The sequence below is a fragment of the Anopheles funestus genome, unplaced genomic scaffold, assembly GCF_943734845.2.
Source record: "Anopheles funestus unplaced genomic scaffold, idAnoFuneDA-416_04 scaffold_18_ctg1, whole genome shotgun sequence".
Classification (NCBI taxonomy): Eukaryota; Metazoa; Arthropoda; class Insecta; order Diptera; family Culicidae; genus Anopheles; species Anopheles funestus.
The window spans coordinates 430,015-455,863 of record NW_026045355.1 but is presented as its reverse complement, the minus strand read 5'-3'; the positions used below and the strand labels follow the sequence as shown (position 1 = coordinate 455,863).

At 47.9% G+C, this 25,849-nt stretch overlaps 1 long non-coding RNA gene across 2 annotated transcripts in view; it reads left to right on the top strand.

The window, feature by feature from the left end:
• The first annotated feature begins 11,490 nt into the window (after positions 1–11,490).
• The window catches only part of LOC125774523 (uncharacterized), a 34,234-nt gene continuing 19,875 nt past the window's right edge, over positions 11,491–25,849 (top strand). Inside the window, exon 1 of one of the 2 annotated variants that reach the window (XR_007421005.1) lies at positions 11,491–12,203. This is a non-coding gene — a long non-coding RNA (uncharacterized LOC125774523). Of the gene's footprint in view, positions 12,204–17,887; positions 17,925–25,849 lie in introns of those variants that run through there. The other variant, XR_007421006.1, reaches the window with a different exon arrangement.

The window sequence follows — 25,849 nt, the reverse complement described above, 5'->3', positions numbered from 1 at the left end:
AACCGCGAATGATGAGTCTGAACTTGACACCTTTGCCCGTATATTGCTCACTTTTCACGATAGTAGAAGTTCAAGTATAGTGTTTATGAACGATTTCTTTCGTTCGTTTAGTAACTAAATAATTGAAAACTTCTTATCAATTTTTCACCATCAGTTTTAACGTCACTTGTAACTGCATTACTGAAAGTTCTGCTTTTCTACTGACTTAGATTGTTGCGACGCTTAATCACTTTTAACCGTCTTCACTAGTCACTTGATACACAGAACTATATTGCTGTTCTTTTGGCGACAGCACACCTTTCTTGCGTGATTCGGTCACAGAGAATGCAATTTCGCGCAAGCTATTGCAAACTCCTCTCTGGAGCCACCATTTGTTGCTGACGGGAACAAATCGGACTACGGTCCGCCGTATTAAGTTGACTACGCGAAGGATAGTCAACTGGAAACTTCTTGCGCAAGTTTCTTTTGCCGTTGATAGGCTATTTTCCGTAGATCGGCGATTGAGCAGTTCTGACAGTAGGCTGTGTATTGAAAACTCAATATCAATTCCTAATGTGGAGTGCCGCTCGAATCGCCTACAGAAAAGACTCGTAGGTTCCAAGTTCGGATAACAAGTGAAGTTTTATTGAAAATTATCCAGCTTATATACTAACAAAGTTTAATGGTATTAGTTCTTGTTCTACACGCAGTAAGTGTGTGTTAGTTTCAAGAACGTAAGGGTAAATTCCTAGTTTACCTCCTAATGTTAGTTTAGGATTCTGTAATGCGATCCGATTCGGCCTTGTTTAGTTAATTGCACCGAGCGCATAGGCGCGTGTTTCCTTACCGCTACTGTGCGTACGTTACTCAGATGCAAGCGGCTACCCGATGGAATTGTTTTAAGGATCAAGTGCAAGTTTATTATTGCCTGCCATATGCTACGGCTTGCGGGCGTATTGCGCTTATCGCTATTTGTTTTCCTCTCGTTCGTAGATGGATGCTGTTTACCCGTTTCGGTACCTTATTGATATTAGCATTTCAAGATGCCCTATTCCTAACTATTCCGGGTAATCGATTGTTTAAAATATCAAGGCTCGAACAAGCCAATCCTTGTGATGTGTTTATTACTTGCTTGCCTACCGCAACGCGGTGGCGTTAGATCGCGTTGATCTTTCCCTATTTTCTTTTGGTTTCATCCTAAATAAACACATGGCTAGGTTCTGTTTTGGTGCTCTATCCTAAACCTTTTTTGTTATTAAATGTTTATGCCATTGAAAGCAGGTCATTGTGCTGCACATGCGTTCCTTACCCTGAGTTGAACGCACTCGAGTCGGTTATTCTATTTTCCATTTTAGACCTCCTTCGCTTGACCTACGCAACGCGTGATTTAATTGCCGTAGAACAAACCTTTCTAATGTTCTTATCTAATTTGGTCTAATCCAAACCCCATGTGACATTTTTCAATGCCAGCTATTGATTAACCTCGCATGCCTCCTGCCTGGTGAAAGTAAATCTTTTTCTTTCTTATGATAGATCGAATTTTCTTACGCGTACGCTTGTGAATTTTGTCGCGTCCGTAACAGCCAGCTTCAGTCCCACTCCATCCATCCAACGCTCGATCATCTCCAGGTTCCTCGTAGCAAGGTTGCTGATTTCCTGCGGGTCCCTCCCGATAAGGGTAAACGCCACGTCGTCAGCAAACCCTATAATGTCCGCACGCTTTCCGAACAGCTCCAAACGAAGAAGGTCATCGTACATAACATTCCACAGTGTTGGTCCTAGAACCGAACCCTGCGGGACGCCTGCCGATACTGGTAACGAGACCATTCCTTCATCCGTTTCGTAGTGGAGCGTGCGATTGGTGAAGTAGTTCCGCAGCAACGCCTGGAGGTACGGTGGCGTGTTCCTTCGCTGCAGAGCTGCTCCGATCGCTGTCCAGTTGGCCGTGTTGAAGGCGTTCTTCACGTCGATTGTCACCATCGCACACAGTCGATCGCCCCTGCGCTTCTTGTCGAGCGCAACCCTTCCGTTGGCAATCACCCTGTTGATGGCATCCATGGTTGAGCGTCCTTTCCTGAATCCGTATTGGGCATCAGCGAGACCGCCCGTTGCATCCAGATGCTCCGTAAGTCTGCGCTGTATGAGTCGCTCCAACACTTTTCCCAGAACACTCAGCAGGCAGATTGGCCGGTACGACGATGATTCTCCGGGTGGTTTCCCGGCCTTCGAGAACAGCACTAGCCGTTGCCTCTTCCATTCGACGGGGAAGTGGCCGGAATCGATGTAATGCTGGAACGTTCTCATGAAGACGCGTGGAAACGCCGTCATCGCCGCAATCAAGGCCACGTTCGGAATGTTGTCGTCTCCTGGGGCACGCTGGGGATTGAGCGATTTTGCAATGCTCACCAGCTCGTCCTCGGTAACGGCATCCCGTGCCGTGTCCTCGTCCGTCAATCCTGTTGCCGTGGGCCATTCCATGGGCGGTTGCACCGGAAAAAGTTCGCCGACGATGTGCTGCAGCTTGGCTGGATCCCGTTCCATCGGTACTCGGGCTCCTTGCCACATCTGCCTCCGGATTTTGTAGCCTGGCCCGAATCCGTGGGGCCCCAGCTGTTCCGGAAGTTGATCGCCCTGCTCCTTCTTGCTCCGCTTGACCGCTTGCTCCAGTGCTGCTCTCGCTGCTGTGTACGCCGGACGGCGATCCTGTCGCTGCTCTTCCGTTCGGGCTCGCCTGAGTCTTCTCCGCATCCCGATGTAAGTGCGACGTAACTGGGAAATTTCGTTATTCCACCAGTACACCGATCGTCCCCCCCCCCGTGCTGCTGGCAATCTCGGCATCGTCGCGTCGCAGGCAGTTGACATTGCCTGCGTCAACTCGTCCGCCAAGAGGGTGCGGTTGTAGATGTCCAGTGACCCCAAAATTTCAACGAACAAGTCCTTGTTGAAATACCGGGTTGCCCATCTGCTCTCCGAAGCCTGCTGTGCACTGTGTCCCAGGTTACGCTGCGTCGTCGTCCTCCCGACCGCAAACTTGATGGTATTGTGGTCACTTGGATTTTCGTCGCAGACTCGCCAGTTATTTTCCCCCAGAAGAGACGAGCTGCAGAAGGAAACGTCGATAATGGAACTACGGCCACTGTTGTTGCTCCAGGTTGGCCGGTTGCCCCGGTTCAACAAGACTAGCTCAAGTGATGCCATAGCATCCATCACCACTGCTCCCCTATGAACTCGTTCTCCATCGTTGTGTCTGCGTTCCATCCCCCACGCTCCTGACCAGGCGTTGACGTCCCCGCCGATCACGGTGTCCCGATTCCGCGGAATCACCGACGCAATTTCGGTCCATTTGCGTCGATAATCCTCCACTGACAAATCGGACCCCACAGGAGGTAGATACACGGAGCAGAAAACGATACCACGCATTTCGACCACGACGAAGTAATCCCGCCGATTCTCGATTATGCGTTGGATAGGGTATCTTCCTGTCGATACTGCTGCAACTCTGCCCGTCGGATCCGCGACCCAGTTACCGTTGTTCTCCGGAATCCGATATGGATCGGCGATCAACACTATGTCGCAGCCTTCGTTCCGAGCAGTCTGCATCAGCATGTCCTGGGCCAGCTGGCTGTGATTAAGGTTCTGTTGAAGGACATTAATCATGACGAGGCCGGTTTTTTACCCCTTCTCCTACTTGGCGGCAGTTGCGCTGTCCGAACGAGTGCCCGATTGCTTCCGGGCCCTTGCAGACGAGGCATTTCCGTTCCTTGGTGCACGGTCCTGAGTGCTTAGTCTCCGCACATCGATGACACTTGCTTGACCGATCCTTCCCACGGCAGTGAGTGGCAATGTGGCCAAACTCGTAGCACCGATAACATTGGCGCTTCACCTCAACCTTCTTGAACCGGCAGCACTGGCTGAATCCGACAACATGCTGTTTTAGTAGCACGTCGTCCGTTACTGCCACCTCTGGGCATCCGAAAAATGCGACCAGCGTTCCGTAATTGGATTTAACGGTACTGATCTGGTCCGCGTAGATCGTAACTCCCAGGGCTGTGCTAAGGTCCGTTGCAATTTCCTCGTTGGTGCAGCTTGGTGGAATGTTCGTGCAGGTGAGGCGAGTTGTGGGGGTCCGTGGTCGGGCTTTCGCTTTGCCCTCCAGTGCTTCGGACACTTTCCGCCACATCTCAAGCGTCTCGTCGTGGCTCTTGCAGGACAGTTCCAGAAGAATATTCCCCTGGAAATTCATCCTTACACGCTCCACTTTCTGCCGATCATCCCCCAGCTTTTCCTTGAGGATGCGCATCATCTCGTCCTGTGTTGTGTTGTTCGTTGTTTCCAACTCCAACGCATCTGGGACGCGATGCGCGCGCTGCTTCGGTTGCTTTGGTTGTTGCTGATGCTCCGGTTGCTGCCGCTGCTGATGCTGGCTCGCGTCAAGCGCCACTGTTTCCTGCTTCCGCTGCTTCCTCCGTGCCCGTCGCTTGGCCTGTTTGCTCAGAACTTTTGTCCATTCGGGTGCCGGTTCTTGAGACTTGTCCTGGTCCTGTCTGTTGCCCGTAGTCTTGCTCTTGTTTTGTCTGCGTTTGCGTTTCTTTGTCTTTTTGGCTGTCTGTGTGTCTGTGTGTTTATCTGTTATGTTGCTTGTCTCATCGTTTGAGAGGGTCAAGGGTGTGTCCGTGGTCGTGGGGATGTCTGTTTCAGAGTTTTGTGTGGTTTCGGTCTTTTTGTTTGTTTGTGTTTTGGTGTTTGTGTCTTTTGGTGTTTTTGTCATTTTGTTTGTGTGGGTCGAGGGGTTGTTTGTTTGGGTGTCCTGTGTGTTTGTTGGTTTGTCTGTTTGTGTGGTGTCTTTGCTGTTTGGGTTGTCTGATGTTTGGTTTATCTGTGTTTGTGCTTGTGTTTGTTCCTGTGTCCACTGTTTTACAGCGTTCAACTTAAGCAGAAGCTTGTTGTTGGCCTCCAAGATCAATTCCGTCGTGTGCATCAGCTCTTCCACCTCCTCTTTGGTCGGACCGGGAGACAGCTGTTTTCTGGGAGACTGGGGTGCAGGCTGGGCCTCCACGAGTGAAGACCTGGCCACTTCACCTACATTACCCGTGGATTGGCTAAGGTGTCTTGGCTAACTAATGTGTCTTGGCTAAGGTATCTTGGCTAATGTGTCTTGGCTAAGGTGTCTTGGCTAAGGTGTCTTGGCTAATGTGTCTTGGCTAATGTGTCTTGGCTAATGTGTCTTGGCTAAGGTGTCTTGGCTAATGTGTCTTGACTAAGGTGTCTTGGCTAAGGTGTCTTGGCTAAGGTGTCTTGGCTAAGGTGTCTTGGCTAATGTATCTTGGCTAAGGTGTCTTGGCTAATGTGTCTTGGCTAATGTGTCTCGGCTAATGTGTCTTGGCTAATGTGTCTTGGCTAAGGTGTCTTGGCTAAGGTGTCTTGGCTAAGGTGTCTTGGCTAATGTGTCTTGGCTAATGTGTCTTGGCTAAGGTGTCTTGGCTAATGTGTCTTGGCTAAGGTGTCTTGGCTAACTAATGTGTCTTGGCTAAGGTATCTTGGCTAATGTGTCTTGGCTAAGGTGTCTTGGCTAATGTGTCTCGGCTAATGTGTCTTGGCTAAGGTGTCTTGGCTAAGGTGTCTTGGCTAAGGTGTCTTGGCTAAAGTGTCTCGGCTAATGTGTCTTGGCTAATGTGTCTTGGCTAAGGTGTCTTGGCTAAGGTGTGTTGGCTAAGGTGTCTTGGCTAATGTGTCTTGGCTAATGTGTCTTGGCTAATGTGTCTTGGCTAAGGTGTCTTGGCTAATTTTTTTTCTCTAAGGTGTCTCGGCTAATGTGTCTTGGCTAATGTGTCTTGGCTAAGGTGTCTTGGCTAATGTGTCTTGGCTAATGTGTCTTGGCTAATGTGTCTTGGCTAATGTGTCTTGGCTAAAGTGTCTTGGCTAAGGTGTCTTGGCTAAGGTGTCTTGGCTAAGGTGTCTTGGCTAATGTGTCTTGGCTAAGGTGTCTTGGCTAATGTGTCTTGGCTAATGTGTCTTGGCTAAGGTGTCTTGGCTAAGGTGTCTTGGCTTATGTGTCTTGGCTAATGTGTCTTGGCTAAAGTGTCTTGGCTAAGGTGTCTTGGCTAAGGTGTCTTGGCTAAGGTGTCTTGGCTAATGTGTCTCGGCTAATGTGTCTTGGCTAATGTGTCTTGGCTAAGGTGTCTTGGCTAAGGTGTCTTGGCTAATGTGTCTCGGCTAATGTGTCTTGGCTAATGTGTCTTGGCTAAGGTGTCTTGGCTAAGGTGTCTTGGCTAAGGTGTCTTGGCTAAGGTGTCTTGGCAAATGTGTCTTGGCTAAGGTGTCTTGGCTAAGGTGTCTTGGCTAAGGTGTCTTGGCTAAGGTGTCTTGGCTAATGTGTCTTGGCTAAGGTGTCTTGGCTAAGGTGTCTCGGCTAATGTGTCTTGGCTAAGGTGTCTTGGCTAAGGTGTCTTGGCTAATGTGTCTTGGCTAAGGTGTCTTGGCTAAGGTGTCTTGGCTAATGTGTCTTGGCTAATGTGTCTTGGCTAAAGTGTCTTGGCTAAGGTGTCTTGGCTAAGGTGTCTTGGCTAAGGTGTCTTGGCTAATGTGTCTTGGCTAAGGTGTCTTGGCTAATGTATCTTGGCTAAGGTGTCTTGGCTAAGGTGTCTTGGGTAAGGTGTCTTGGCTAAGGTGTCTTGGCTAAGGTGTCTTCGCTAATGTGTCTTGGCTAATGTGTCGCGGCTAAGGTGTCTTGGCTAATGTGTCTTGGCTAATGTGTCTTGGCTAAGGTGTCTTGGCTAATGTGTCTTGGCTAAGGTGTCTTGGCTAAGGTGTCTTGGCTAATGTGTCTTGGCTAATGTGTCTTGGCTAAGGTGTCTTGGCTAATGTGTCTTAGCTAAGGTGTCTTGGCTAAGGTGTCTTGGCTAATGTGTCTTGGCTAAGGTGTCTTGGCTAAGGTGTCTTGGCTAAGGTGTCTCGGCTTATATGTCTTGGCTAATGTGTCTTGGCTAAGGTGTCTTGGCTAAGGTGTCTTGGCTAAGGTGTCTTGGCTAATGTGTCTTGGCTAATGTGTCTTGGCTAATGTGTCTTGGCTAAGGTGTCTTGGCTAATGTGTCTTGGCTAAGGTGTCTTGGCTAAGGTGTCTTGGCTAATGTGTCTTGGCTAATGTGTCTTGGCTAAAGTGTCTTGGCTAAGGTGTCTTGGCTAAGGTGTCTTGGCTAATGTGTCTTGCCTAAGGTGTCTTGGCTAAGGTGTCTTGGCTAATGTGTCTTGGCTAAGGTGTCTCGGCTAATGTGTCTTGGCTAATGTGTCTTGGCTAAGGTGTCTAGGCTAAGGTGTCTTGGCTAAGGTGTCTTGGCTAATGTGTCTTGGCTAAGGTGTCTCGACTAATGTGTCTTGGCTAAGGTGTCTTGGCTAATGTGTCTTGGCTAAGGTGTCTTGGCTAAGGTGTCTTGGTTAATGTGTCTCGGCTAATGTGTCTTGGCTAAGGTGTCTTGGCTAAGGTGTCTTGGCTAAGGTGTCTTGGCTAAGGTGTCTCGGCTAATGTGTCTTGGCTAATGTGTCTTGGCTAAGGTGTCTTGGCTAATGTGTGTTGGCTAAGGTGTCTTGGCTAATGTGTCTTGGCTAATGTGTCTTGGCTAAGGTGTCTTGGCTAATGTGTCTTGGCTAATGTGTCTTGGCTAAGGTGTCTTGGCTAATGTGTCTTAGCTAAGGTGTCTTGGCTAAGGTGTCTTGGCTAATGTGTCTTGGCTAAGGTGTCTTGGCTAATGTGTCTTGGCTAAGGTGTCTCGGCTAATGTGTCTTGGCTAAGGTGTCTTGGCTAATGTGTCTTGGCTAAGGTGTCTTGGCTAAGGTGTCTTGGCTAATGTGTCTCGGCTAATGTGTCTTGGCTAAGGTGTCTTGGCTAAGGTGTCTTGGCTAAGGTGTCTTGGCTAAGGTGTCTCGGCTAATGTGTCTTGGCTAATGTGTCTTGGCTAAGGTGTCTTGGCTAATGTGTCTTGGCTAAGGTGTCTTGGCTAAGGTGTCTTGGCTAAGGTGTCTTGGCTAATGTGTCTTGGCTAATGTGTCTTGGCTAATGTGTCTTGGCTAAGGTGTCTTGGCTAATGTGTCTTGGCTAAGGTGTCTTGGCTAATGTGTCTTGGCTAAGGTGTCTTGGCTAATGTGTCTTGGCTAATGTGTCTTGGCTAATGTGTCTTGGCTAATGTGTCTTGGCTAATGTGTCTTGGCTAATGTGTCTTGGCTAAGGTGTCTTGGCTAATGTGTCTTAGCTAAGGTGTCTTGGCTAAGGTGTCTTGGCTAATGTGTCTTGGCTAAGGTGTCTTGGCTAAGGTGTCTTGGCTAAGGTGTCTCGGCTAATGTGTCTTGGCTAATGTGTCTTGGCTAAGGTGTCTTGGCTAAGGTGTCTTGGCTAAGGTGTCTTGGCTAAGGTGTCTTGGCTAAGGTGTCTTGGCTAATGTGTCTTGGCTAATGTGTCTTGGCTAATGTGTCTTGGCTAAGGTGTCTTGGCTAATGTGTCTTGGCTAAGGTGTCTTGGCTAAGGTGTCTTGGCTAATGTGTTTCGGCTAATGTGTCTTGGCTAATGTGTCTTGGCTAAGGTGTCTTGGCTAAGGTGTCTTGGCTAAGGTGTCTCGGCTAATGTGTCTTGGCTAATGTGTCTTGGCTAAGGTGTCTTGGCTAAGGTGTCTTGGCTAATGTGTCTTGGCTAATGTGTCTTGGCTAATGTGTCTTGGCTAAGGTGTCTTGGCTAATGTGTCTTAGCTAAGGTGTCTTGGCTAAGGTGTCTTGGCTAATGTGTCTTGGCTAAGGTGTCTTGGCTAAGGTGTCTCGGCTAATGTGTCTTGGCTAATGTGTCTTGGCTAAGGTGTCTTGGCTAAGGTGTCTTGGCTAATGTGTCTTGGCTAATGTGTCTTGGCTAAGGTGTCTTGGCTAATGTGTCTTGGCTAATGTGTCTTGGCTAAGGTGTCTTGGCTAATGTGTCTTAGCTAAGGTGTCTTGGCTAAGGTGTCTTGGCTAAGGTGTCTTAGCTAATGTGTCTTGGCTAATGTGTCTTGGCTAATGTGTCTTGGCTAAAGTGTCTTGGCTAAGGTGTCTTGGCTAAGGTGTCTTGGCTAAGGTGTCTTGGCTAATGTGTCTTGGCTAAGGTGTCTTGGCTAAGGTGTCTTGGCTAATGTGTCTTGGCTAAGGTGTCTTGGCTAAGGTGTCTTGGCTAATGTGTCTTGGCTAATGTGTCTTGGCTAATGTGTCTTGGCTAATGTGTCTTGGCTAAGGTGTCTTGGCTAAGGTGTCTTGGCTAATGTGTCTCGGCTTATGTGTCTTGGCTAATGTGTCTTGGCTAATGTGTCTTGGCTTAGGTGTCTTGGCTAAGGTGTCTTGGCTAAGGTGTCTCGGCTAATGTGTCTTGGCTAATGTGTCTTGGCTAAGGTGTCTTCGCTAATGTGTCTTGGCTAAAGTGTCTTGGCTAATGTGTCTTGGCTAAGGTGTCTTGGCTAATGTGTCTTGGCTAATGTGTCTTGGCTAAGGTGTCGTGGCTAATGTGTCTTGGCTAATGTGTCTTGGCTAATGTGTCTTGGCTAATGTGTCTGGGCTAAGGTGTCTTGGCTAATGTGTCTTGCCTAATGTGTCTTGGCTAAGGTGTCTTGGCTAAGGTGTCTTGGCTAAGGTGTCTTGGCTAAGGTGTCTTGGCTAATGTGTCTTGGCTAATGTGTCTTGGCTAATGTGTCTTGGCTAAGGTGTCTTGGCTAAGGTGTCTTGGCTAAGGTGTCTTGGCTAATGTGTCTTGCCTAAGGTGTCTTGGCTAAGGTGTCTTGACTAATGTGTCTTGGCTAATGTGTCTTGGCTAAGGTGTCTTGGCTAAGGTGTCTTGGCTAAGGTGTCTTGGCTAAGGTGTCTTGGCTAAGGTGTTTACCTAATGTGTCTTGGCTAAGATGTCTTGGCTAAGGTGTCTTGGCTAATGTGTCTTGGCTAAGGTGTCTTGGCTAAGGTGTCTTGGCTAATGTGTCTTGGCTAATGTGTCTTGGCTAAGGTGTCTTGGCTAATGTGTCTTGGCTAAGGTGTCTTGGCTAACTAATGTGTCTTGGCTAAGGTGTCTTGGCTAAGGTGTCTTGGCTAAGGTGTCTTGGCTAATGTGTCTTGGCTAATGTGTCTTGGCTAAGGTGTCTTGGCTAATCTGTCTTGGCTAAGGTGTCTTGGCTAAGGTGTCTTGGCTAATGTGTCTTGGCTAAGGTGTCTTGGCTAAGGTGTCTCGGCTAATGTGTCTTGGCTAATGTGTCTTGGCTAAGGTGTCTTGGCTAAGGTGTCTTGGCTAAGGTGTCTCGGCTAATGTGTCTTGGCTAATGTGTCTTGGCTAAGGTGTCTTGGCTAAGGTGTCTTGGCTAAGGTGTCTCGGCTAATGTGTCTTGGCTAATGTGTCTTGGCTAAGGTGTCTTGGCTAAGGTGTCTTGGCTAATGTGTCTTGGCTAATGTGTCTCGGCTAATGTGTCTTGGCTAATGTGTCTTGGCTAAGGTGTCTTGGCTAAGGTGTCTTGGCTAAGGTGTCTCGGCTAATGTGTCTTGGCTAATGTGTCTTGGCTAAGGTGTCTTGGCTAATGTGTCTCGGCTAATGTGTCTTGGCTAATGTGTCTTGGCTAAGGTGTCTTGGCTAAGGTGTCTTGGCTAAGGTGTCTCGGCTAATGTGTCTTGGCTAATGTGTCTTGGCTAAGGTGTCTTGGCTAAGGTGTCTTGGCTAAGGTGTCTTGGCTAAGGTGTCATGGCTAATGTGTCTTGGCTAATGTGTTTTGGCTAAGGTGTCTTGGCTAATGTGTCTTGGCTAAGGTGTCTTGGCTAAGGTGTCTTGACTAATGTGTCTTGGCTAATGTGTCTTGGCTAAGGTGTCTTGGCTAAGGTGTCTTGGCTAAGGTGTCTTGGCTAATGTGTCTTGGCTAAGGTGTTTTGGCTAATGTGTCTTGGCTAAGATGTCTTGGCTAAGGTGTCTTGGCTAATGTGTCTTGGCTAAGGTGTCTTGGCTAAGGTGTCTTGGCTAAGGTGTCTTGACTAATGTGTCTTGGCTAATGTGTCTTGGCTAATGTGTCTGGGCTAAGGTGTCTTGGCTAATGTGTCTTGCCTAATGGGTCTTGGCTAAGGTGTCTTGGCTAAGGTGTCTTGGCTAAGGTGTCTTGGCTAAGGTGTCTTGGCTAATGTGTCTTGGCTAATGTGTCTTGGCTAATGTGTCTTGGCTAAGGTGTCTTGGCTAAGGTGTCTTGGCTAATGTGTCTTGGCTAATGTGTCTTGGCTAAGGTGTCTTGGCTAAGGTGTCTTGGCTAAGGTGTCATGGCTGATGTGTCTTGGCTAATGTGTCTTGGCTAAGGTGTCTTGGCTAAGGTGTCTTGGCTAATGTGTCTTGGCTAATGTGTCTTGGCTAAGGTGTCTTGGCTAAGGTGTCTTGGCTAAGGTGTCATGGCTAATGTGTCTTGGCTAATGTGTTTTGGCTAAGGTGTCTTGGCTAATGTGTCTTGGCTAAGGTGTCTTGGCTAAGGTGTCTTGGCTAATGTGTCTTGGCTAATGTGTCTTGGCTAATGTGTCTAAGGGCTAATGTGGCTAAGGTGTCATGGCTAATGTGTCTTGGCTAATGTGTCTTGGCTAATGTGTCTTGGCTAATGTGTCTTGGCTAAGGTGTCTTGGCTAAGGTGTCTTGGCTAATGTGTCTCGGCTAATGTGTCTTGGCTAATGTGTCTTGGCTAAGGTGTCTTGGCTAATGTGTCTCGGCTTATGTGTCTTGGCTAATGTGTCTTGGCTAAGGTGTCTTGGCTTATGTGTCTTGGCTAAGGTGTCTTGGCTAAGGTGTCTTGGCTAATGTGTCTTGGCTAAGGTGTCTTGGCTAATGTGTCTTGGCTAATGTGTCTTGGCTAATGTGTCTTGGCTAAGGTGTCTTGGCTAAGGTGTCTTGGCTAATGTGTCTCGGCTAATGTGTCTTGGCTAATGTGTCTTGGCTAAGGGGTCTTGGCTAAGGTGTCTTGGCTAAGGTGTCTCGGCTAATGTGTCTTGGCTAATGTGTCTTGGCTAAGGTGTCTTGGCTAATGTGTCTCGGCTAATGTGTCTTGGCTAATGTGTCTTGGCTAAGGTGTCTTGGCTAAGGTGTCTTGGCTAAGGTGTCTCGGCTAATGTGTCTTGGCTAATGTGTCTTGGCTAAGGTGTCTTGGCTAAGGTGTCTTGGCTAATGTGTCTTGGCTAATGTGTCTTGGCTAAGGTGTCTTGGCTATTGTGTCTTGGCTAAGGTGTCTTGGCTAATGTGTCTCGGCTAAGGTGTCTTGGCTAATGTGTCTTGGCTAAGGTGTCTTGGCTAATGTGTCTTGGCTAAGGTGTCTTGGCTAAGGTGTCTTGGCTAAGGTGTCTTGGCTAAGGTGTCTCGGCTAATGTGTCTTGGCTAATGTGTCTTGGCTAAGGTGTCTTGGCTAAGGTGTCTTGGCTAAGGTGTCTTGGCTAAGGTGTCTTGGCTAATGTGTCTTGGCTAATGTGTCTTGGCTAAGGTGTCTTGGCTAATGTGTCTTGGCTAATATGTCTTGGCTAATGTGTCTTGGCTAATGTGTCTTGGCTAAGGTGTCTTGGCTAAGGTGTCATGGCTAATGTGTCTTGGCTAATGTGTCTTGGCTAATGTGTCTTGGCTAAGGTGTCTTGGCTTATGTGTCTTGGCTAAGGTGTCTTGGCTAAGGTGTCTTGGCTAATGTGTCTTGGCTAAGGTGTCTTGGCTAAGGTGTCTTGGCTAAGGTGTCTTGGCTAATGTGTCTTGGCTAAGGTGTCTTGGCTAATGTGTCTTGGCTAATGTGTCTTGGCTAATGTGTCTTGGCTAATGTGTCTTGGCTAATGTGTCTTGGCTAAGGTGTCTTGGCTAATGTGTCTCGGCTAATGTGTCTTGGCTGATGTGTCTTGGCTAATGTGTCTTGGCTAAGGTGTCTTGGCTAATGTGTCTTGGCTAAGGTGTCTTGGCTAAGGTGTCTTGGCTAATGTGTCTTGGCTAATGTGTCTTGGCTAAGGTGTCTTGGCTAAGGTGTCTTGGCTAATGTGTCTTGGCTAAGGTGTCTTGGCTAAGGTGTCTTGGCTAAGGTGTCTCGGCTAATGTGTCTTGGCTAATGTGTCTTGGCTAATGTGTCTTGGCTAATGTGTCTTGGCTAATGTGTCTTGGCTAAGGTGTCTTGGCTAATGTGTCTTGGCTAAGGTGTCTTGGCTAAGGTGTCTTGGCTAAGGTGTCTCGGCTAATGTGTCTTGGCTAATGTGTCTTGGCTAATGTGTCTTGGCTAATGTGTCTTGGCTAATGTGTCTTGGCTAAGGTGTCTTGGCTAATGTGTCTCGGCTAAGGTGTCTTGGCTGATGTGTCTTGGCTAATGTGTCTTGGCTAAGGTGTCTTGGCTAAGGTGTCTTGGCTAAGGTGTCTCGGCTAATGTGTCTTGGCTAATGTGTCTTGGCTAATGTGTCTTGGCTAATGTGTCTTGGCTCATGTGTCTTGGCTAAGGTGTCTTGGATAATGTGTCTCGGCTAATGTGTCTTGGCTGATGTGTCTTGGCTAAGGTGTCTTGGCTAAGGTGTCTTGGCTAATGTGTCTTGGCTAATGTGTCTTGGCTAATGTGTCTTGGCTAAGGTGTCTTGGCTAATGTCTTGGCTAATGTGTCTTGGCTAATGTGTCTTGGCTAAGGTGTCTTGGCTAATGTGTCTTGGCTAAGGTGTCTTGGCTAATGTGTCTTGGCTAAGGTGTCTTGGCTAAGGTGTCTTGGCTAAGGTGTCTTGGCTAACGTGTCTTGGCTAATGTGTCTTGGCTCATGTGTCTTGGCTAATGTGTCTTGGCTAAGGTGTCTTGGCTAAGGTGTCTTGGCTAAGGTGTCTTGGCTAATGTGTCTTGGCTAATGTGTCTTGGCTAAGGTGTCTTGGCTAATGTGTCTTGGCTAAGGTGTCTTGGCTAAGGTGTCTTGGCTAAGGTGTCTTGGCTAATGTGTCTTCGCTAATGTGTCTTGGCTAAGGTGTCTTGGCTAATGTGTCTTGGCTAATGTGTCTTCGCTAATGTGTCTTGGCTAAGGTGTCTTGGCTAATGTGTCTTGGCTAAGGTGTCTTGGCTAATGTGTCTTGGCTAAGGTGTCTTGGCTAAGGTGTCTTGGCTAAGGTGTCTTGGCTAAGGTGTCTTGGCTAAGGTGTCTTGGCTAAGGTGTCTTGGCTAAGGTGTCTCGGCTAATGTGTCTTGGCTAATGTGTCTTGGCTAAGGTGTCTTGGCTAAGGTGTCTTGGCTAATGTGTCTTGGCTAATGTGTCTTGGCTAATGTGTCTTGGCTAAGGTGTCTTGGCTAATGTGTCTTGGCTAAGGTGTCTTGGCTAAGGTGTCTTGGCTAATGTGTCTCGGCTAATGTGTCTTAGCTAATGTTTCTTGGCTAATGTATCTTGGCTAATGTGTCTTGGCTAAGGTGTCTTGGCTAAGGTGTCATGGCTAATGTGTCTTGGCTAATGTGTCTTGGCTAATGTGTCTTGGCTAAGGTGTCTTGGCTAATGTGTCTTGGCTAAGGTGTCTCGGCTAATGTGTCTTGGCTAATGTGTCTTGGCTAATGTGTCTTGGCTAATGTGTCTTGGCTAATGTGTCTTGGCTAAGGTGTCTTGGCTAATGTGTCTCGGCTAATGTGTCTTCGCTAAGGTGTCTTGGCTAAGGTGTCTTGGCTAATGTGTCTTGGCTAATGTGTCTTGGCTAAGGTGTCTTCGCTAATGTGTCTTGGCTAAGGTGTCTTGGCTAATGTGTCTTGGCTAAGGTGTCTTGGCTAAGGTGTCTTGGCTAAGGTGTCTTGGCTAAGGTGTCATGGCTAAGGTGTCTTGGCTAAGGTGTCTTGGCTAATGTGTCTTGGCTAATGTGTCTTGGCTAAGGTGTCTTGGCTAATGTGTCTTGGCGAAGGTGTCTTGGCTAAGGTGTCTTGGCTAAGGTGTCTTGGCTAATGTGTCTTGGCTAAGGTGTCTTGGCTAAGGTGTCTCGGCTAATGTGTCTTGGCTAATGTGTCTTGGCTAAGGTGTCTTGGCTAAGGTGTCTTGGCTAAGGTGTCTTGGCTAAGGTGTCTTGGCTAAGGTGTCTTGGCTAATGTGTCTTGGCTAAGGTGTCTTGGCTAATGTGTCTTGGCTAAGGTGTCTTGGCTAAGGTGTCTTGGCTAATGTGTCTCGACTAATGTGTCTTGGCTAATGTGTCTTGGCTAAGGTGTCTTGGCTAAGGTGTCTTGGCTAAGGTGTCTCGGCTAATGTGTCTTGGCTAAGGTGTCTTGGCTAAGGTGTCTTGGCTAATGTGTCTTGGCTAAGGTGTCTTGGCTAAGGTGTCTTGGCTAATGTGTCTCGACTAATGTGTCTTGGCTAAGGTGTCTTGGCTAATGCGTCTTGGCTAATGTGTCTTGGCTAATGTGTCTTGGCTAAGGTGTCTTCGCTAATGTGTCTTGGCTAATCTGCTTGGCTAATGTGTCTTGGCTAAGGTGTCTTGGCTAATGTGTCTTGGCTAAGGTGTCTTGGCTAAGGTGTCTTGGCTAATGTGTCTCGGCTAATGTGTCTTGGCTAAGGTGTCTTGGCTAAGGTGTCTTGGCTAAGGTGTCTTGGCTAAGGTGTCTCGGCTAATGTGTCTTGGCTAATGTGTCTTGGCTAAGGTGTCTTGGCTAAGGTGTCTTGGCTAAGGTGTCTTGGCTAATGTGTCTTGGCTAATGTGTCTTGGCTAAGGTGTCTTGGCTAAGGTGTCTTGGCTAATGTGTCTTGGCTATGGTGTCTTGGCTAAGGTGTCTTGGCTAAGGTGTCTTGGCTAATGTGTCTTGGCTAAGGTGTCTTGGATAATGTGTCTTGGCTAAGGTGTCTTGGCTAAGGTGTCTTGGCTAATGTGTCTTGGCTAATGTGTCTTGGCTAATGTGTCTTGGCTAAGGTGTCTTGGCTAAGGTGTCTTGGCTAAGGTGTCTTGGCTAATGTGTCTTGGCTAATGTGTCTTGGATAAGGTGTCTTGGCTAATGTGTCTTGGCTAAAGTGTCTTGGCTAAGGTGTCTTGGCTAAGGTGTCTTGGCTAATGTGTCTTGGCTAAGGTGTCTTGGCTAAGGTGTCTTGGCTAATGTGTCTTGGCTAAGGTGTCTTGGCTAAGGTGTCTTGGGTAAGGTGTCTCGGCTAATGTGTCTTGGCTAATGTGTCTTGGCTAAGGTGTCTTGGCTAAGGTGTCTTGGCTAATGTGTCTTGGCTAAGGTTTCTTGGCTAAGGTGTCTTGGCTAATGTGTCTTGGCTAAGGTGTCTTGGCTAATGTGTCTTGGCTAATGTGTCTTGGCTAATGTGTCTTGGCTAATGTGTCTTGGCTAATGTGTCTTGGCTAAGGTGTCTTGGCTAATGTGTCTCGGCTAATGTGTCTTGGCTAATGTGTCTTGGCTAATGTGTCTTGGCTAAGGTGTCTTGGCTAATGTGTCTTGGCTAATGTGTCTTGGCTAAGGTGTCTTGGCTAATGTGTCTTGGGTAATGTGTCTTGGCTAAGGTGTCTTGGCTAAGGTGTCTCGGCTAATGTGTCTTGGCTAATGTGTCTTGGCTAAGGTGTCTTGGCTAAGGTGTCTTGGCTAATGTGTCTTGGCTAAGGTGTCTTGGCTAAGGTGTCTTGGCTAAGGTGTCTCGGCTAATGTGTCTTGGCTAATGTGTCTTGGCTAATGTGTCTTGGCTAATGTGTCTTGGCTAAGGTGTCTTGGCTAATGTGTCTTGGCTAATGTGTCTTGGCTAATGTGTCTTCGCTAATGTGTCTTGGCTAATGTGTCTTGGCTAAGGTGTCTTGGCTAAGGTGTCTTGGCTAAGGTGTCTTGGCTAATGTGTCTTGGCTAAGGTGTCTTGGCTAAGGTGTCTTGGCTAAGGTGTCTTGGCTAAGGTGTCTTGGCTAATGTGTCTTGGCTAATGTGTCTTGGCTAATGTGTCTTGGCTAAGGTGTCTTGGCTAAGGTGTCTTGGCTAATGTGTCTTGGCTTATGTGTCTTGGCTAAGGTGTCTCGACTAATGTGTCTTGGCTAAGGTGTCTTGGCTAAGGTGTCTTGGCTAAGGTGTCTTGGCTAATGTGTCTTGGCTAATGTCTTGGCTAATGTGTCTTGGCTAATGTGTCTTGGCTAAGGTGTCTTGGCTAATGTGTCTTGGCTAAGGTGTCTTGGCTAATGTGTCTTGGCTAAGGTGTCTTGGCTAAGGTGTCTTGGCTAATGTGTCTTGGCTAATGTGTCTTGGCTAAGGTGTCTTGGCTAATGTGTCTTGGCTAATGTGTCTTGGCTAAGGTGTCTTGGCTAATGTGTCTTGGCTAATGTGTCTTGGCTAAGGTGTCTTGGCTAAGGTGTCTTGGCTAATGTGTCTTGGCTAATGTGTCTTGGCTAATGTGTCTTGGCTAAGGTGTCTTGGCTAAGGTGTCTTGGCTAAGGTGTCTTGGCTATTGTGTCTTGGCTAATGTGTCTTGGCTAAGGTGTCTTGGCTAAGGTGTCTTCGCTAATGTGTCTTGGCTAAGGTGTCTTGGCTAATGTGTCTTGGCTAAGGTGTCTTGGCTAAGGTGTATTTGCTAAGGTGTCTTGGCTAAGGTGTCTTGGCTAAGGTGTCTTGGCTAAGGTGTCTTGGCTAATGTGTCTTGGCTAATGTGTCTTGGCTAAGGTGTCTTGGCTAAGGTGTCTTCGCTAATGTGTCTTGGCTAAGGTGTCTTGGCTAATGTGTCTTGGCTAAGGTGTCTTGGCTAATGTGTCTTGGCTAAGGTGTCTTGGCTAAGGTGTCTTGGCTAATGTGTCTTGGCTAAGGTGTCTTGGCTAAGGTGTCTTGGCTTAGGTGTCTCGGCTAATGTGTCTTGGCTAATGTGTCTTGGCTAAGGTGTCTTGGCTAAGGTGTCTTGGCTAAGGTGTCTTGGCTAATGTGTCTTGGCTAATGTGTCTTGGCTAATGTGTCTTGGCTAAGGTGTCTTGGCTAATGTGTCTTGGCTAAGGTGTCTTGGCTAAGGTGTCTTGGCTAATGTGTCTCTGCTAATGTGTCTTGGCTAATGTGTCTCGGCTAAGGTGTCTTGGCTAATGTGTCTTGGCTAATGTGTCTTGGCTAAGGTGTCTTGGCTAAGGTGTCTTGGCTAATGTGTCTTGGCTAAGGTGTCTTGGCTAACGTGTCTTGGCTAATGTGTCTTGGCTAAGGTGTCTTGGCTGATGTGTCTTGGCTAATGTGTCTTGGCTAAGGTGTCTTGGCTAAGGTGTCTTGGCTAAGGTGTCTTGGCTAAGGTGTCTTGGCTAATGTGTCTTGGCTAATGTGTCTTGGCTAAGGTGTCTTGGCTAATGTGTCTTGGCTAAGGTGTCTTGGCTAATGTGTCTTGGCTAATGTGTCTTGGCTAATGTGTCTTGGCTAATGTGTCTTGGCTAATGTGTCTTGGCTAAGGTGTCATGGCTAATGTGTCTTGGCTAATGTGTCTTGGCTAAGGTGTCTTGGCTAAGGTGTCTTGGCTAAGGTGTCTCGGCTAATGTGTCTTGGCTAATGTGTCTTGGCTAATGTGTCTTGGCTAATGTGTCTTGGCTAAGGTGTCTTGGCTAATGTGTCTCGGCTAATGTGTCTTGGCTAAGGTGTCTTTGCTAATGTGTCTTGGCTAATGTGTCTTGGCTAATGTGTCTTGGCTAAGGTGTCTTGGCTAATGTGTCTTGGCTAAGGTGTCTTGGCTAATGTGTCTTGGCTAAGGTGTCATGGCTAATGTGTCTTGGCTAAGGTGTCTTCGCTAAGGTGTCTTGGCTAATGTGTCTTGGCTAAGGTGTCTTGGCTAAGGTGTCTTGGCTAAGGTGTCTTGGCTAAGGTGTCTTGGCTAATGTGTCTTGGCTAATGTGTCTTGGCTAATGTGTCTTGGCTAAGGTGTCTTCGCTAATGTGTCTTGGCTAAGGTGTCTTGGCTAATGTGTCTTGGCTAAGATGTCTTGGCTAATGTGTCTTGGCTAAGGTGTCTTGGCTAATGTGTCTTGGCTAAGGTGTCTTGGCTAAGGTGTCTTGGCTAATGTGTCTTGGCTAAGGTGTCTTGGCTAAGGTGTCTTGGCTAATGTGTCTTGGCTAAGGTGTCTTGGCTACGGTGTCTTGGCTAATGTGTCTTGGCTAAGGTGTCTTGGCTAAGGTGTCTCGGCTAATGTGTCTTGGCTAATGTGTCTTGGCTAAGGTGTCTTGGCTAAGGTGTCTTGGCTAAGGTGTCTTGGCTAATGTGTCTTGGCTAAGGTGTCTTGGCTAATGTGTCTTGGCTAAGGTGTCTTGGCTAATGTGTCTTGGCTAAGGTGTCTTGGCTAAGGTGTCTTGGCTATTGTGTCTCGACTAATGTGTCTTGGCTAAGGTGTCTTGGCTAAGGTGTCTTGGCTAAGGTGTCTCGGCTAATGTGTCTTGGCTAATGTGTCTTGGCTAAGGTGTCTTGGCTAAAGTGTCTTGGCTAATGTGTCTTGGCTAAGGTGTCTTGGCTAATGTGTCTTGGCTAATGTGTCTCGACTAATGTGTCTTGGCTCAAGTGTCTTGGCTAATGCGTCTTGGCTAATGTGTCTTGGCTAAGGTGTCTTGGCTAATGTGTCTTGGCTAATGTGTCTTGGCTAATCTGCTTGGCTAAGGTGTCTTGGCTAAGGTGTCTTGGCTAATGTGTCTTGGCTAAGGTGTCTTGGCTAAGGTGTCTTGGCTAATGTATCTCGGCTAATGTGTCTTGGCTAAGGTGTCTTGGCTAAGGTGTCTTGGCTAAGGTGTCTCGGCTAATGTGTCTTGGCTAATGTGTCTTGGCTAAGGTGTCTTGGCTAAGGTGTCTTGGCTAAGGTGTCTTGGCTAATGTGTCTTGGCTAAGGTATCTTGGCTAAGGTGTCTTGGCTAAGGTGTCTTGGCTAATGTGTCTTGGCTAAGGTGTCTTGGATAATGTGTCTTGGCTAAGGTGTCTTGGCTAAGGTGTCTTGGCTAATGTGTCTTGGCTAATGTGTCTTGGCTAATGTGTCTTGGCTAAGGTGTCTTGGCTAAGGTGTCTTGGCTAAGGTTTTTTTTTTTACAAGGAGTTTAAAATCTTCGAAAGACACCCACAGTGGGGGACATGGGATTTTTACCCAGTAAAAAACTCTCCTTGAACCCTGTGCACCCTTCCACGGAATCACCTCGCGGTATTACTTCATGGGAGGGGCAGTGCTGTGCACCTAGTCTACTTGGTACGTACTAGCAACATATAACACTCTCGAGCACATGTAGGTTTTACACTGGACGGTCACACACGCACACACAAACAACACAACACTTCACACTAAACACTCAGGCAAGACCATGCATCTGGTCTTCTCTCCACCACCGCTGCAGCTTTGTAACGACCTGGCGCATCATCGTCGACGCAGCCTCCCACATATTGCTGTTCTGGAGCATCAGCTGCACCAAGTTTGAGTGCCCAACCTCCGTATCGCACATGTCGTTCAGCTGCTGACGTTCGGCGATGAACCTTGGACAGCCGAACATGACATGTTCTGCCGTCTCGTCGGCGTCCGGACAAGCTGGGCACCGCGGCGAAGACGCGTGCGTAAACCTATGCAAGTAGCTCCGGAAGCAGCCATGGCCGGAAAGAATCTGCGTGACGAAGAAGTCTACGTCACCATGCGTCCTTCCAACCCATGCCGCAACATCGGGAATCAGCGAATAGGTCCATCTGCCTGTTGTTGAACTTGACCAGCTGCTCTGCCATTTCTGCGTCGTCTCTGCCCTGATGCGTTTCTTTACAGCTGCAGTGAGAGGTTCCCCCGCACGTGCCGTCCGGAAATTCTCCAAGTCCTCCTCAAGAATGATGCATAGGGGCATCATACCCGATATCACGCAAACCGCATCGTACGAGATGGTACGGTAAGCACTAGCAACACGCATGGCCAATCGCCGATGTACTCTACGTACAGTATTCTGGTGCTGCTTTTCCGACAGAATATGCGCCCAGACTGGCGCACCATATCTTATAACGGATATGGCAACGCTTGCGTGAAGACGTCGTATGCTGCTGCTGGGTCCACCTATGTTTGGCATGAATGATGCCAATGCATTTGCGGTCTTCATGGCTTTATTGCATGCATCATCTAGATGGTGGTTGAATTTCAGCCGGTCATCGATTCGAATCCCAAGGTATTTGAGATTCCTGACGGACTCAATGTGCTCTGAGCCCACCAGTATCGATGCCTTCTGCACTTCCTTATGGCTGCTGATGAGTATGAACTCTGTTTTCGCGTGCGCAATTTCTAAGCAGGCTGCTTTCATCCATTCATCGATTCTACCGACAGCATCCGTGGCTAACATCTCAACCTCCTCGATGGATTCGCCGATGACTGTTAACGCAATGTCGTCTGCAAAGCCGGTGAGCTCAGTTTTTGGAGGAAGAGCGAGGGTTAGTACTCCGTTATACATGACGTTCCACAGGGTGGGACCAAGAACTGATCCCAGTGGAACTCCGGCTGTAATGGTGGACGTTTTAACCCCCTCGCCTGTTTCGTACTGCAAAACGCGGCCGTGGAGGTAGCTCCTCAGCACCCTGCACAAATACGGGGGAACCCTCATGTTCTCCAACGCAACTGCTATCGCCTCCCAACTAGCGCTGTTGAATGCGTTTTTGACGTCTATAGTGACGACTGCACAGTAGCGAGCACCACACCTTTTCCGACGAAACGCTGCGTTGCCTTTCTCGAGCACCGCCAGTACTGCGTCAACCGTTGAGCGCTTCTTCCGAAAACCGAACTGGCGCTCAGAAAGTCCGTGTTCGCCTTCCGTGTATTGAACCAAACGATCCAGAAGCGTCATCTCCTGAACCTTAGCCATGGTGTCGATGAGACCCAACGGCCTGAAGGCTGACGGGTCACCCGGTGGCTTGCCCGGCTTTGGTATAAGAACCAGCTTTTGCTTCTTCCACAACGACGGGAACTGCCCAGACAGGAGAGTGGTCTGCAGCACGGTTTGGAACACTGCCGGATACGCTTTCATGGCCACCATGACTGCCTCGTAAGGAAGTCCATCCGGCGCTTGGCTAATGTGTCTCGACTAATGTGTCTTGGCTAATGTGTCTTGGCTCATGCGTCTTGGCTAATGTGTCTTGGCTAAGGTGTCTTGGCTAAGGTGTCTTGGCTAATGTGTCTTGGCTAATCTGCTTGGCTAAGGTGTCTTGGCTAAGGTGTCTTGGCTAATGTGTCTTGGCTAATGTGTCTTGGCTAATGTGTCTTGGCTAATGTGTCTTGGCTAATGTGTCTTGGCTAAGGTGTCTTGGCTAATGTGTCTTGGCTAAGGTGTCTTGGCTAAGGTGTCTTGGCTAAGGTGTCTTGGCTAAGGTGTCTTGGCTAATGTGTCTTGGCTAATGTGTCTTGGCTAAGGTGTCTTGGCTAATGTGTCTTGGCTAAGGTGTCTTGGCTAATGTGTCTCGGCTAATGTGTCTTGGCTAAGGTGTCTTGGTTAAGGTGTCTTGGCTAAGGTGTCTTGGCTAAGGTGTCTCGGCTAATGTGTCTTGGCTAATGTGTCTTGGCTAAGGTGTCTTGGCTAAGGTGTCTTGGCTAAGGTGTCTTGGCTAATGTGTCTTGGCTAATGTGTCTTGGCTAATGTGTCTTGGCTAATGTGTCTTGGCTAATGTGTCTTGGCTAAGGTGTCTCGGCTAATGTGTCTTGGCTAATGTGTCTTGGCTAAAGTGTCTTGGCTAAGGTGTCTTGGCTAAGGTGTCTTGGCTAATGTGTCTTGGCTAATGTGTCTTGGCTAAGGTGTCTTGGCTAATGTGTCTTGGCTAAGGTGTCTTGGCTAAGGTGTCTTGGCTAATGTGTCTTGGCTAATGTGTCTTGGCTAAGGTGTCTTGGCTAATGTGTCTTAGCTAAGGTGTCTTGGCTAAGGTGTCTTGGCTCATGTGTCTTTTCTAAGGTGTCTTGGCTAAGGTGTCTTGGCTAAGGTGTCTCGGCTAATGTGTCTTGGCTAATGTGTCTTGGCTAAGGTGTCTTGGCTAAGGTGTCTTGGCTAAGGTGTCTTGGCTAATGTGTCTTGGCTAATGTGTCTTGGCTAATGTGTCTTGGCTAAGGTGTCTCGGCTAATGTGTCTTGGCTAAGGTGTCTTGGCTAAGGTGTCTTGGCTAATGTGTCTCGGCTAATGTGTCTTGGCTAATGTGTCTTGGCTAATGTGTCTTGGCTAAGGTGTCTTGGCTAAGGTGTCTCGGCTAATGTGTCTTGGCTAATGTGTCTTGGCTAAGGTGTCTTGGCTAAGGTGTCTTGGCTAATGTGTCTTGGCTAATGTGTCTTGGCTAATGTGTCTTGGCTAATGTGTCTTGGCTAAGGTGTCTTGACCAATGTGTCTTAGCTAAGGTGTCTTGGCTCAGGTGTCTTGGCTAATGTGTCTTGGCTAAGGTGTCTTGGCTTAGGTGTCTTGGCTAAGGTGTCTTGGCTAATGTGTCTTGGCTAATGTGTCTTGGCTAAGGTGTCTTGGCTAATGTGTCTTGGCTAAGGTGTCTCGGCTAATGTGTCTTGGCTAATGTGTCTTGGCTAAGGTGTCTTGGCTAAGGTGTCTTGGCTAAGGTGTCTTGGCTAAGGTGTCTTGGCTAATGTGTCTTGGCTAATGTGTCTTGGCTAAAGTGTCTTGGCAAAGGTGTCTTGGCTAATGTGTCTTGGCTAATGTGTCTTGGCTAAGGTGTCTTGGCTAATGTGTCTCGGCTAATGTGTCTTGGCTAATGTGTCTTGGCTAATGTGTCTTGGCTAAGGTGTCTTGGCTAATGTGTCTTGGCTAATGTGTCTTGGCTAAGGTGTCTTGGCTAATGTGTCTTGGCTAAGGTGTCTTGGCTAAGGTGTCTTGGCTAAGGTGTCTCGGCTAATGTGTCTTGGCTAATGTGTCTTGGCTAAGGTATCTTGGCTAATGTGTCTTGGCTAATGTGTCTTGGCTAAGGTGTCTTGGCTAAGGTGTCTTGGCTAATGTGTCTTGGCTAATGTGTCTTGGCTAATGTGTCTTGGCTAATGTGTCTTGGCTAAGGTGTCTTGGCTAATGTGTCTTGGCTAAGGTGTCTTGGCTAAGGTGTCTTGGCTAAGGTGTCTTGGCTAAGGTGTCTTGGCTAAGGTGTCTTGGCTAATGTGTCCTGGCTAAGGTGTCTTGGCTAAGGTGTCTTGGCCAATGTGTCTTGGCTCAGGTGTCTTGGCTAATGTGTCTTGGCTAATGTGTCTTGGCTAAGGTGTCTTGGCTAATGTGTCTTGGCTAAGGTGTCTTGGCTAAGGTGTCTTGGCTAATGTGTCTTGGCTAATGTGTCTTGGCTAAGGTGTCTTGGCTAAGGTGTCTCGGCTAATGTGTCTTGGCTACTGTGTCTTGGCTAAGGTGACTTGGCTAAGGTGTCTTGGCTAAGGTGTCTTGGCTAATGTGTCTTGGCTAATGTGTCTTGGCTAATGTGTCTTGGCTAATGTGTCTTGGCTAATGTGTCTTGGCTAAGGTGTCTTGGCTAATGTGTCTTGGCTAAGGTGTCTTGGCTAATGTGTCTTGGCTAAGGTGTCTTGGCTAATGTGTCTTGGCTAAGGTGTCTTCGCTAATGTGTCTTGGCTAAGGTGTCTTCGCTAATGTGTCTTGGCTAAGGTGTCTTGGCTAATGTGTCTTGGCTAAGGTGTCTTGGCTAAGGTGTCTTGGCTAAGGTGTCTTGGCTAATGTGTCTTGGCTAATGTGTCTTGGCTAATGTGTCTTGGCTAAGGTGTCTTGGCTAAGGTGTCTTGGCTAATGTGTCTTGGCTAATGTGTCTTGGCTAATGTGTCTTGGCTAAGGTGTCTTGGCTAAGGTGTCTTGGCTAATGTGTCTTGGCTAATGTGTCTTGGCTAAGGTGTCTTGGCTAATGTGTCTTGGCTAATGTGTCTTGGCTAATGTGTCTTGGCTAAGGTGTCTTGGCTAATGTGTCTTGGCTAAGGTGTCTTGGCTAATGTGTCTTAGCTAAAGTGTCTTGGCTAATGTGTCTTGGCTAATGTGTCTTGGCTAAGGTGTCTTGGCTAAGGTGTCTTGGCTAATGTGTCTTGGCTAAGGTGTCTTGGCTAATGTGTCTCGGCTAATGTGTCTTGGCTAATGTGTCTTGGCTAAGGTGTCTTGGCTAAGGTGTCTTGGCTAATGTGTCTTGGCTAAGGTGTCTTGGCTAATGTGTCTTGGCTAAGGTGTCTTGGCTAATGTGTCTTGGCTAATGTGTCTTGGCTAATGTGTCTTGGCTAATGTGTCTTGGCTAAGGTGTCTTGGCTAATGTGTCTTGGCTAATGTGTCTTGGCTAAGGTGTCTTGGCTAAGGTGTTTTGGCTAAGGTGTCTTGGCTAAGGTGTCTTGGCTAATGTGTCTTGGCTAATGTGTCTTGGTTAAGGTGTCTTGGCTAAGGTGTCTTGGCTAAGGTGTCTTGGCTAAGGTGTCTCGGCTAATGTGTCTTGGCTAATGTGTCTTGGCTAAGGTGTCTTGGCTAAGGTGTCTTGGCTAATGTGTCTTGGCTAATGTGTCTTGGCTAATGTGTCTTGGCTAATGTGTCTTGGCTAATGTGTCTTGGCTAAGGTGTCTCGGCTTATGTGTCTTGGCTAATGTGTCTTGGCTAAGCTGTCTTGGCTAATGTGTCTTGGCTAATGTGTCTTGGCTAAGGTGTCTTGGCTAATGTGTCTTGGCTAAGGTGTCTTGGCTAATGTGTCTTGGCTAATGTGTCTTGGCTAAGGTGTCTTGGCTAAGGTGTCTTGGCTAAGGTGTCTCGGCTAATGTGTCTTGGCTAATGTGGCTTGGCTAAGGTATTTTGGCTAAGGTGTCTTGGCTAAGGTGCCTTGGCTAAGGTGTCTTGGCTAATGTGTCTTGGCTAATGTGTCTTGGCTAATGTGTCTTGGCTAAGGTGTCTTGGCTAATGTGTCTTGGCTAAGGTGTCTCGGCTTATGTGTCTTGGCTAATGTGTCTTGGCTAAGGTGTCTTGGCTAATGTGTCTTGGCTAATGTGTCTTGGCTAATGTGTCTTGG